A 12,253-nucleotide genomic window follows, 5' to 3' on the forward strand; every position below is an offset into this window, starting at 1 on the left:
TTAAATAAATAAATTAGCTGGGCATGGTGGCTCATGTCCGTCATCGTAGCACTTTGGGAGGCCAAGGCGGGAGAATCACTTCAGATCAGGATTTTGAGACCAGCCTTGACAGCACAGAGAGACCCCAACTGTATAAAGAAAAACTTTTTAAAAATTAACCAGATATGGTGGCCCATGCCTGTATACCCAGCTACTCAGGAGGCTGAGGCAGGGGGATCCCTTGAGGCCAGGAGTTCAAGGCTGCAGTGAGCTGTGATCATGCCACTGCACCCTAGCCTAGGTGACAGGGCAAGAACCTGTCTCAAAATTAATTAATTAATTAATTAAAAATTTAAAAAAAAAGAAAATGGGCCAGGCATAGTGGCTCACACCTGTAATCCCAGCACTTTGGGAAACTGAGGAGGGCGGATTGCCTGAGGTAAGGAGTTCGAGACCAGCCTGACCAATATGGCAAAACCCCATCTCTACTAAAAATACAAAAATTAGCTAGGCATGGTGGCATGCGCCTGTAATCCCAGCTACCTACGAGGTTGGGGCAGGAGAATCACTGGAACACGGGAAGTAGAGGCTGCAGTGAGCCAAGATCCCACCACTGCACTCCAGCATGGGTAACAGAGCAAGATTTGGTCTCAAAAAAAAGAAAAGAAAAAAAGAAAGTATTCTGAGGTCAGATTCACTCAGGAAATGCTCTATACCATGTCCAACACTAGGAAATGCAAAAGGCACATTAGCATACACCCCACTTGGCTTGTTTAAATGTAATGATTATGAAGCTCTTAGCCCAATGTCCGGTTCATGGCATGAGCTAAAAGAGTGTTAATTATTATTCATATTAACCACTCTAAACTATATCCAATAACACTCTGCAGGTTCCTTTCTGAGACTTTTCTCATTCATAATTACTTAACAAATTATGTGCAATAATTTGTTTAATTCCAGCTTTTCTTATTGGATTTCAAGTTCCATAAATATGAGTCCGTGTCTATTTGTTTTCCACTGTATCCCCTCTGCCTAACATAGGATGATGCACAATGCTAAATAAAAACAGGTAAGTATCAACTGAACATTATTAATATTGTCTCTTAAATCAGTGTTTTCCACATTTGGTTAACCATGAAACCCTTTTCCCATGCAAGAGTGATTATCATCATATATAAAACAAGTATTTTTAAGAATATGTCTTGAACATTGAATTTTGTCAAATGCCTTTTCTTCATCTTTTGTGATGATCATGTGGTTTTGATGCTTAGTTCCATGTAGTAAATCATATTAATTGATTTGCATATATTGAACTATCCTTGCATCCCAGGAATAAATCCCACTCAGTCATTTTGTACGATCTTTTTAATGAACTGTTAAATATGGTTTTCTAGAATTTTGCTGAAGATTTTTACATCTGTGTCATAGAGGATATTGGCCTGTAGTTTTCTTTTCTCATAGGGTGTTTGTCTGGCTTTGGTGTCAGGGTAATGCTAGCCTCATAAAATTAGCTTTGAAGTGTTTCCTCCTCTTCTTCAGTTCTTTTGGAATAGTTTAAGAATGATGGGTGTTAATTATTCTTTTAATGTTTGGTAACATTTAATAGTGAACCATCTGGGTCTTGGCTTTTTTTTGCTGGAAGGGTTTTGATCATTGATTCAATTTCCTTATTTACTATTGATCTGTTTAGGTTTTTTATTTCTTCATAATTCAGCCTTAGTAGGTTGTAGGCTTCTAGGAATTTATCCATTTCTTCTAGGTTATCCAATTTGCTGGCATATAATTGTTCCTAATAGTCTCTTTTGATCCTTTTTATTTCTGTGGCATCAGATATAATGTTCCCTCTTTCATTTCTCATTTTGAGTCATCTCTCTTTCTTTGTCTAGCTAAGGATTTATCTATTTTGTCTCACTTTTTTAAAATAAACACTTAATTTTGCTGATTTTTTCTATTGTTTTTCTACTCTCTGTTTTGTTTATTTCTTCTTTAATCTTTTTTATTTCCTTCCTTATGCTAACTTGAACTCCCAACAAACTAGGTATAGAAGGAATTTACCTCAGAATAATAAAGGAAGGCCCCACAACTAACATCATACTTAACAGTGTAAAACTGCAAGCTTTTCCTCTAAGATCAAGAAAAAACAAGGAAGACCATTATTTCCAATTCTATTCAACATGATACTAAAAGTCCTAGCCAGAGCAATTAGGCAAGAGAAAGAAAAGTCATCAAGATTGGTGGAGTGGCAGGGTCGGGGGGCGGGCGGTGATTAAATGTTTCTGTTTGTTTGTAGATGACATGATCTTACACATAGAAAATTCTAGAAACTCCACCAAAAAATTGTTAGAACTAAGAACAAATTCAATAAAGTTGCAAGATACAAAATCAACATACAAAAGTCAGTTGGATTTCTATTCAGTAACAGCAAACTATCTGAAAAGGAAATTAAGAAAACTACTCCATTTACAATAGCATCAAAAAAATAGATATATACTTCTAAAAGACTTCTACAAAATACTGATGAAGACATTAATGAAAAAAATCATTGGAAAGCTAGTCCATGTTCATAGATGGGAAGACAATATTGTTAAAATGTTCATATTACCTAAAGTGACCTATAGATTCAATGTAATTCCTATCAAACTCCCAATGGCATTTTTTACATACTTTTTTAAATCCTAAAAATTATATAGAACCACAAAAGACCCTAAATAAGCAAAGCAATCTTAAGCAAGAAGAAAAAAGCTGGAGACATCACATTTTTCTATTTGAAAAAATATTACAATGCTAGAGTAATTAATACAGTATTGTACTGGCATAAAAACAGACATATAGACCAATAAAACAGATCTAAGAGCCTACAAATATGTCCACATATATATGGTCAACTGATCATCAGTAAGGGTGCCAAGAATATTCAATGAGGAAAGGAGGCTTTTTAACAAATGATGGTGACAAAACTGGTTATCCACATGGAAAAATATGAGATTTGACCCTTGTCATACTATATACAAAAATTAACTCAAAACGGGTTAAATATTTAAACATAAGACCTGAAACTGTAAAGTCCATAAAGGAAAACAGAGGTAAAGTTTTATGACATTGGTCTTGGCAATGATTTATTAAATATGAAACCAAAAGCACAGGCAACAAAAGCAAAACTATCCCGGAGATAACAAGCAGGCCTGCCATTTTTGCCCATGCTGCTCTCAGGATCAGGAGAAAGCAAAGAGCTTAAAGACTACCATGGGCCTCCAGCACAGTGCAGCTGCTGAAAAGCAGCCAGACAGTTTTCCATGCAGGTCTCTACTCCTGCTGCTTACTCTTCACTGGGCAGCGCCTCCTGACCTGGGCCCCCAGAATAGTCACCCCCCCTCCACCTGAGCTCTCAAGCTGGTAGCAGCACTGCGTTTCCCTGGGATGAAGCTCCCAAAGGTAACAGGCAGGCCTGCCATTTTTACTACTTGGCACCTCCTGCCCCCTGCTGCCCTGAGGTCTGGGACAGAGCCAAGAGCTTAAGGACTACCACGGACCTCTAGCACAGCACAGCACAGCACAGCTGCCATATCAAAAAGTGGCCAAACTATTTTCCAAGTAGGTCCCTGCCCTTGTTATCCCTCACTGGGCAGGGCCTCTCGACTTGGTCCCCCAGGACAACCACCATGCCCCACCTGAACACTTCTGTCAGTGGCTGCTCTGCATGTCTCTGGGGAGGAAATTCCAGAGACAACCCACAGACCCTCTGTCATTGCAGCTGCAGTGGTACCGCCCTTACTGCCCTAGGTCTAGGGAAGGAAGAAAGGGCCTGGTTGCTCTGCTGCACCTCCAGCACATCACAGCCACCATACAGAGAAAAGCCCAGTCTCTCTTCCCTGTGAGCCCCTGACCCCTGCTCTTTACCAGACAGGGCTGCCGGCTCAGGCGCACAGAGCAGCCACCCCACCCGCTGGCTGAACATCCTCACTGACAGCAGCTCTGTTTCCCCAGGGTGGAACTGATAACCCCTCTGCCTCTGCCATCCAGCAGCACTGCCCTTGCTGCCCTCAGACTAGGAAAGGAACAAAGAACCTGAGTTTCTTGCTTCTGTCTCCAGCACACCACAGTTGCCACACATAGTGGAGCCCAGTCTCCCTTCCCTCTGAGCCACAAATCTCTGCCCTTCACCAGGCAGGGCCTCTGGTTCAGGCCAACAACACAACCACTCGACCTCTGGCTGAAAAATCCCATGGGCAGTGGCTCTATGTTCCTTTGAGGTGGAGCTCCCAGAAGCCACTGAAAGCTCCTCTGCCACTGCCACTGCAGTGGTACTACCTTTGCTGCCCTTGGACTAGAAATGAAACAAAGACCCTGAGTGCTTTATTTACACCTCCAGCACATCACAGCAGCCCTGCAGAAAAGATGCCAGTCTTCACCCCATTGAGCTCCCCACCCACCCTGCTCATCACCAGGTAAGGCCCCCAGCTTGGGCCTTAAATTCAGCTGACCCACCCAGGGCTGATTGCTCCAATTGGCAGCCCTTCTGTGTTTCTTTGGGGTGGAGCCCCAAGACACAAGTGAAAGGCCCTCTACCATTGCCACTGCCAAGGTCCCTTCCCCGGCTGCCCCCAAGCTGGGGAGGGAACATAAAGCCTAAGCTCACTCCAGGGTTATTGTGTGCAGCCCAGGAAAGCCAAGCCGAGATCTGCAGCCAGCACTCATGTGGGAGAAGAGCCCACACTCTCAGAGAGCTGAGATGGGGCACAGCTGCAAACACAAGGAAATACCAAGGATCCACATGGCTGAGCAGGAGCCTACTTACCAGCCATTACAGTTAAATGCTGTCTACTAGATCACAACACAAACATCAACACCAAAAATATTTTGCTAACATATCTGGCTAGAAGTCTGCCATAAATAGAGACCCTGCACAAAGGACAAGAATTCAGTCACAAATAAAGACCCTACACAAAACCTCAGCCCTCTGAAAACATGCAGAAATAAAGTCAGCCGATTATACTCAAATTTACACCACAGCTAAAGGAACATCAGCCCACACAGATGAGAAAGAACCAGCACAAGAACTCTGGCAACTCCGAAAGTCAGAGTGTCTCCTTATCTCCAAATGGTCTCCCTACCCACCCAGCAAAGGTACTTAACCAGAAGGAAATGGATGAAATAACAAACATAGACTTCGGAATCTGGATGGCAATGAAGATCATTGAGATTTAGGAGAAAGTTGAAAACCGTTCCAAGGAATCTAGTAAAACAATTCAAGAAATTAAAGACAAAATAGCCACTTTAAGAAAGAACCCAACCAAGCTAAAACAGCTGAAAAATTCACAAGAATTTCATAACACAATCAGAAGTATTGACAGCAGAATAGATCAAGCTAATGAAAGAATTTCAGAGCTCAAAGACCGGTTCTTTGAATTAATTCAGTCCCAGACAAAAATAAAGAAAAGAAATTTTAAAAAATTAACGAAGTTTCTGTGAAATATGGGAGTATGTAAAGAGACCAAATCTATGAGTCATTGGTATCTCTGAAAGAAAGGGAGAGAGAGCAAGCAACTTGGAAGACATATTTGAGGATATTGTCCACAAAAATTTCTCCAGCTTTGCTGGAGAGGTTGACATACAAAGTCTGGAAATTAAGAGAACCCCTGTGATATATACAAGATGGCCATCCCCACAACACATAGTTGTTAGAATTTCCAAGGTCAAATCAAAGGAAAAAAATACTAAAGGCAGCTAAAGAGAAGGGGCAAGTAACCTGCAAAGGGAATCCCATCAGGTTAATAGCAGATCTTTCAGCAGAAACCCTACAAAACAGAAGAGATTGGGGCCTATACTCAATATCCTCAAAGAAAAGAAATTCCAACCAAGAATTTTATACCCAGCCAAACTGAGCTTCATAAGTGAAGGAAAAATAAAATCCTTTTCAGACAAGCAAATGCTAAGGGACTTCATTACCACCAAGCCTGACTTATAGGAGGTCCTTAAGGAAGTGCTAAACATGGAAATGAAAGACTGTTACCAATCACCACAAAAATACACTCAAATACATAGACCATCAACAGTATAAAGCAAATACATAATCAAGTCTACATAAAAATCAGCTAACAACATGATAACAGGGTAAAATCCACACATATCAATATTAACCTTGAATGTAAATGAGTTAAATGCCCAACTTAAAAGGCACAGAGTGGCAAGCTGGATAAAGAAGCAAAACTCAGTTGTATGCTGTCTTCAGGAGACCCATCTAACGTTCGGTGATACCCATAGCCTCAAAGAAAAGCGAAAGATCTAACAAGCAAACAGAAAACAAAAAAAGACCAGGGGTTGCTATTCTTATTTCAGATAAAACCAATTTTACACTGGCAACAATCAAAAAGGAGAAAGAAGGGCATTACATAATGATAAAGGATTCAATTAAACAGGAAGACTATCCTAAATATACATGCACCCAACACTGGAGTACCAAGATTCATAAAACAAGTTCTTTGAGACTTGCAAAGAGAATTAGATAAACACAAAATAGTAGGAGACTTCAACACCCCACTGACAGTATTGGACAGATCATTGAGATAGAATACCTAACAAAGATATTTGGGACCTAAGCTTGACACTTGACCAAATGGAACTAACAGACATCTACAGAACACTCCACCCAGCAAAAATGGAATATATATTCTTCTCATCTGCACACAGCACATACTCTAAAATTGACCACACACTTGACAATAGAGCAATTCTCAACAAATTCAAAAAACTCAAAATCATACCAACCACATTATTGGAACATGGTGCAATAAAAATAGAAATCAATACCAAGACGTCTCTCAAAACCAAACAATTAAATGGAGATTAACAATCAGCTTCTGGATAACTTTTGGGTAAGCAATAAAATTAAGGAAGAAATCAAGAAAATTTTTGAAACTAATGAAAACAAACAAAACATACCAAAATCTCTGAGACACTGCTATAGCAGTGCCCATATACACTAAATGCCCACATCAAAAAGTTAGAAAGATCGCAAACTAACAACCTAACATCACACCTAGAGGAACTTGAAAAACAAAAGCAAACCAACCCAAAGGTAGCAGAAGAAAAGAATAACCAAAATCAGAGCTGAACTGAATGAAATGGAGATGAGAAAAAACATACAAAAGATTACTGAAACCAAAAGTTTGTTCTTTGAAAAATAGGTAAGATTGATAGACTGCTAGCTAGACTAATAAAAAAAGTGGGAGAAGATCCAAGTAAACACAATCAGAAATGAAAAAGGGGATATTACCAACCTTGCAGAAATACAGAAAGCCCTCAGAGAATATTTTTAATATCTCTGTGCACACAAACTAGAAAACCTAGAAGAAATGCATAAATTACTGGAAACATACAACCTCCCAAAGTTGAAACAGGAAGAAATTGAATACCTGAACAGACCAATAATGAGTTCCAAAATTGAATCAGTAGTAAAAAACCTACCAGCCAGAAAAAGTCCTGGACAAGATGAATTCACAGCCGAATTCTACCAGATATACAAAGAAGAGCTGGTACCAATCCTACTGAAACTATTCCAAAATATTGAGGAGAAGGGTCTCCTTTCGTACTCATTTGATAAAGCCAGCATGATTCTGATACCAAAATTTGGCAGAGACACAACAACAACAAAGAAAGAAAACTTCAGACCAATAACCCTGAATTAATTCAGACCATAAATGTAAAAATCCTCAATAAAATACTAGCAAACCAAATCTGGCAGCACATCAAAAGGCTAATGCACCATGATCAAGTAGGCTTTATTCAACATATGCAAATCAATAAATGCAATTCATCACATAAACAATACTAAAAACAAAAACCACATGATCATCTCAAAAGATGCAGAAAAGGCTTTTGATAAAAGTAAACATCCCTTCATGTCAAAAACCTTCAACAAACTAGGCATCAAAGGTACATACCTCAAAATAATAAGAGCTATCTATGACAAACCCACAGCCAACATCATACTGAAAGAGCAAAAGCTGGGACCATTCCCCTTGAGAACCAGAACAAGATAAGAATGCCCACTCTCACCACTTTTATTCAACATAGTACTGGAAGTCTTAGCCAGAGCAATCAGGCAAGAGAAAGAAGTAAAAGGCATCCAAATAAGAAGACAGGAAGCCAAATTCTCTCTCTTCACAGATGATATGATACTATACCTAGAAAACCCAACCGTCTCTGCCCGAAGGCTCCTAGATCAAATAAACAACTTCATCAAAGTTTCAAGATACAAAATCAATGTATAAAAATCAGCAGCATTTCTATACACCAATGCCCAAGCTGAAAGCCAAATCAAGAATGCAATCCCATTCCCAACAACCACAAAAAGAATAAAACACCTAGGAATACAGCTAACTAGAGAGGTGAAAGATCTGTACAACAAGAATTACAAAACACTCCTCAAAGATATCAGAGACAACACAAACAAATGGGATAACATTCTACGCTCATGGATAGGAATAATCAATATTGTTAAAATGGTCTTACTGCCCAAAACAATTTACAGATTCAGAGCTATTCCTATCAAACTACCAATGTCATTTTTTACAGAATTAGGAAAAAAAATCCTAAAATTCATTTGAACCAGAAAAAGAGCTAGAATAGCCAAAGGAATCCTAAGCAAAAGAACAAAGCCAGAGGCATCACACTACCTGACTTCAAACTATACTACAAGAGTACAGTAACTAAGACAGCATATTACTGGTACAAAGACAGACACATAAACCAGTGGGACAAGTTAGAGAACCCAGAAATAAAGCTACACACCTACAACCATCTGATCTTCAACAAAGCTGACAAAAACAAGCAATGGAGAAAGGACTTCTATTAAAAAAATATTCCTGGGATACCTGGCTAGCCATACACAGAAGATTGAAACTGGACCTTTCCCTTTCACCATATACAAATATCCATTCAAGATGATTTAAAGACTTAAATGCAAAACCTAAAACTATAAAGACCCTCGAAGAAAATCTAGGAAATACCATTCGGGACATCAGCTCAGCCAAACACTTCATGACAAAGACTCTAAAAGCAATTGCAACAAAAACAAAGATTTACAAATGGTACCTAGTTAAACTAAAGAGCTTCTGCACAGCAAAAGAAACTATCAGGGCCAGGCATGGTGGCTCACGCCTGTAATCCTAGCACTTTGGGAGGCCAAGATGTGCGAATCACCTGAGGTCAGGAGTTCCAGGCAAGCCTGGCCAACATGGCTAGACCCCATCTCTACTAAATATACAAAAAATTAGCCAGGCTTGGTGGTAAGCACCTGTAATCCTGGCTACTTGGGAGGCTGAGGCAGGAGAATCACTTGAACCTGGGAGGTGGAGGTTGCAGTGAGCCGAGATCGTGCCATTACACTCCAGCCTGGGCAACAAGAGCAAAACTCTGTCTCAAAAAAACAAAAAAAGAAATAAAGAAAAGAAAAAGAAAAAGAAACTATCAACCAATTAAACAGACAACCTACAGAATGGGAGAAAATATTTACAAACTATGCATCCAACAAAGGTCTAATATCCAGAATCTGTAAGAAACTTAAACAAATCAACAAGCAAAAACAAAAATGGGTAAAGGACATTCAGAAGAAGACATACACATGGCCAACAAGTATATGAAAAAGTGCTCAATATTACTAATCATTACGGAAATGCAAATCAAAACCACAATCAGATACCATCTCGTACCAGTCAGAAAGGCTATTATTAAAAAGCAAAGAAATGGCAATTATTAAAAAGTCAGGAAACAATAGATGCTGGCAAGGCTATGGAGAAATAGGAACGCTTTTACACTGTTTGGTGGGAGTGTAAATTAGTTCAACCATTATGGAAGACAGTGTGGCAGTTCCTCAAGAATCTAAAACCAGAAATACCATTTGACCAAGCAATCCCATTACTGGGCATATACCCAAAGGAGTATAAATCATTCTACTATAAAGACACATGCACACGTATGTTTATTGCAGCACTATTTACAATAGCAAAGACTTGGAACCAACCCAAATGCCCATCAATGATAGACTGGATAAAAAAAAATGTGGCACATATACACCATGGAATACTATGCAGCCACAAAAAAGAATGAGATCATGTCCTTGCAGGGACATGGATGAAGCTGGAAACCATCATTCTCAGCAAACTAACACAGGAACAGAAAACCAAACACCTCATGTTCTCACTCATACGTGGAAGTTGAACAATGAGAACACATGGACACAGAGAGGGGAATATCACACATTGGGGCCTGCCAGGGGGTGGGGTCAAAGGGAGGGAGAGCATTAGGACAAACACCTAATGCATGTGGGGCTTAAAACCTAGATGACAGGTTAATAGGTGCAGCAAACCACCATGGCACATGTATACCTATGTAACAAATCTGCACGTTCTGCACATGTGTCCCAGAACTTAAAGTTTAAAAAAATTAAAAAAAAATTTTTTAAGCCAAAAAATAACAAATGCTGGCAAGGTTGCAGAGAAAAGGGAATGCTTATACATTGCTGGTGGGAATGTAAATTAGTTCAGCCACTGTGGAAAGCAGTCTGGAGATTTCTCAAAGAACTTAAAATAGAACTACCATTTGACCCACTACTGGGTATATGCCCAAGGGTATATAAATTGTTCTACCCTAAAGACACATGCATATGTATCTTCATTGCAGCACTATTCACAATAGCAAAGACATAGAATCAAACTAGACACCCATCAGTGATAATATGTGGTACATATTATGTACCATACTTCTCACTTATAAGTGGGAGCTAAACACTGAGTATACACAGATACAAAGAAGGGAAAAAGGGAATAATAGACACAGAGGCCCACTTGAGGGTGGAGGGTGGCATGAGGGTGAGGACTGAAAAACTACTTATTGGGTATTACCTGGGTGACAAAATTATATGTACACCAAACTCCTGTGACATGCAATTTACCCATGTAACAAACCTGCACATATACACCTTGAACCTAAAATAAAAGTTGGAAAGAAAAATAAAAGCAGGCTGGGCATGGTGGCTCACGCCTGTAATCACAACACTTTGGGAGGCTGAGGCGGGTGGATCACATGGCCAAGAGATCGAGACCATGCTGGCCAACATGGTGAAACCCCATCTCTACTAAAAATACAAAAATTAGCTGGGCGTGGTGGCACGCGCCTGCAGTCTCAGCTACTCGGGAGGCTGAGGCAGGAAAATCACTTGAACCTGGGAGGCGGAGGTTGCAGTGAGCCAAGATCGCGCCACTGTACTCCAGCCTGGTGACAGAGCAAGACTCCATCTCAAAAAAGAAAAAAAAGAAAAGGAATGCAATGGGAAAAAAGGCAAAAATAGACACGTGGGACTACATCAAACTAAAAAACTTTTGCACAACAAAGAAAAAATCAACTAAGTGAAAAGGCAACCTATGGAATGAGAAAAAATATTCTCAAACCATACATCTGATAAGGAGTTAACATCTAAAATGGATAAGGAACTCATACAACTCAATAGCCAATAATAATAATAACCTGATTTATTTTTAATGAGCAAGGAATTGAATGGGCATTTCTCCATAGAAGACAAACAAATAGCCAACGGGCATATGAAAAGATGCTCAACATGACTAATCATTAGGGAAATGCAAGTTGAAACCACAGTAAGATGTTACCTCACACCTGTTAGGATGGCGACTATCCAAATACCAAAAGATAACAAGTTGGTCGAGGATGTGGAGGAAATGAAATGTTTGTACACTGTCAGTGGGATTATACATTGGTGCAGCAACTATGGAAAACAGTACAGAGGTTTTGTTAAAAGTTAAAAATAGAACTTCTATATGATCTAGCAATCCCACTTCTGGGTATTTTTCCAAAAAAATTGAAATCAGAGTCTCAAAGAGAATGACCAGGCACAGTGGGTCACACCTGTAATTCCAGCACTTTGGGAGGCCGAGGCAGGTGGATCGCTTGAGGTCAGGAGTTCAAGACCAGCCTGGCCAATATGGTGAAACCCCCGTCTCTAATAAAAATACCAAAAAAAAAAAAAAAACCCAAAAAACTAGCTAGGCATGGTGGTATATGTCTGTAATCCCAGCTACTCGGGAGGTTGAGGCAGGTGAATCGCTGGAACCCAGGAGGTGGATGTTCCAGTGAGCTGAGATCGTACCTCTGCACTCCAGCCTGGGCGAGAGAGTGAGACTCGGTTTCAAAAAAAAAAAAAAAAAAAAAGAGAGAGAGAGAGGGAATTTCAAGGAGGCACTCCCATGCTCATTGCAGCACT

This window comes from Pongo pygmaeus, chromosome 2 (genome assembly GCF_028885625.2).
Source record: "Pongo pygmaeus isolate AG05252 chromosome 2, NHGRI_mPonPyg2-v2.0_pri, whole genome shotgun sequence".
Taxonomy (NCBI): domain Eukaryota; kingdom Metazoa; phylum Chordata; class Mammalia; order Primates; family Hominidae; genus Pongo; species Pongo pygmaeus.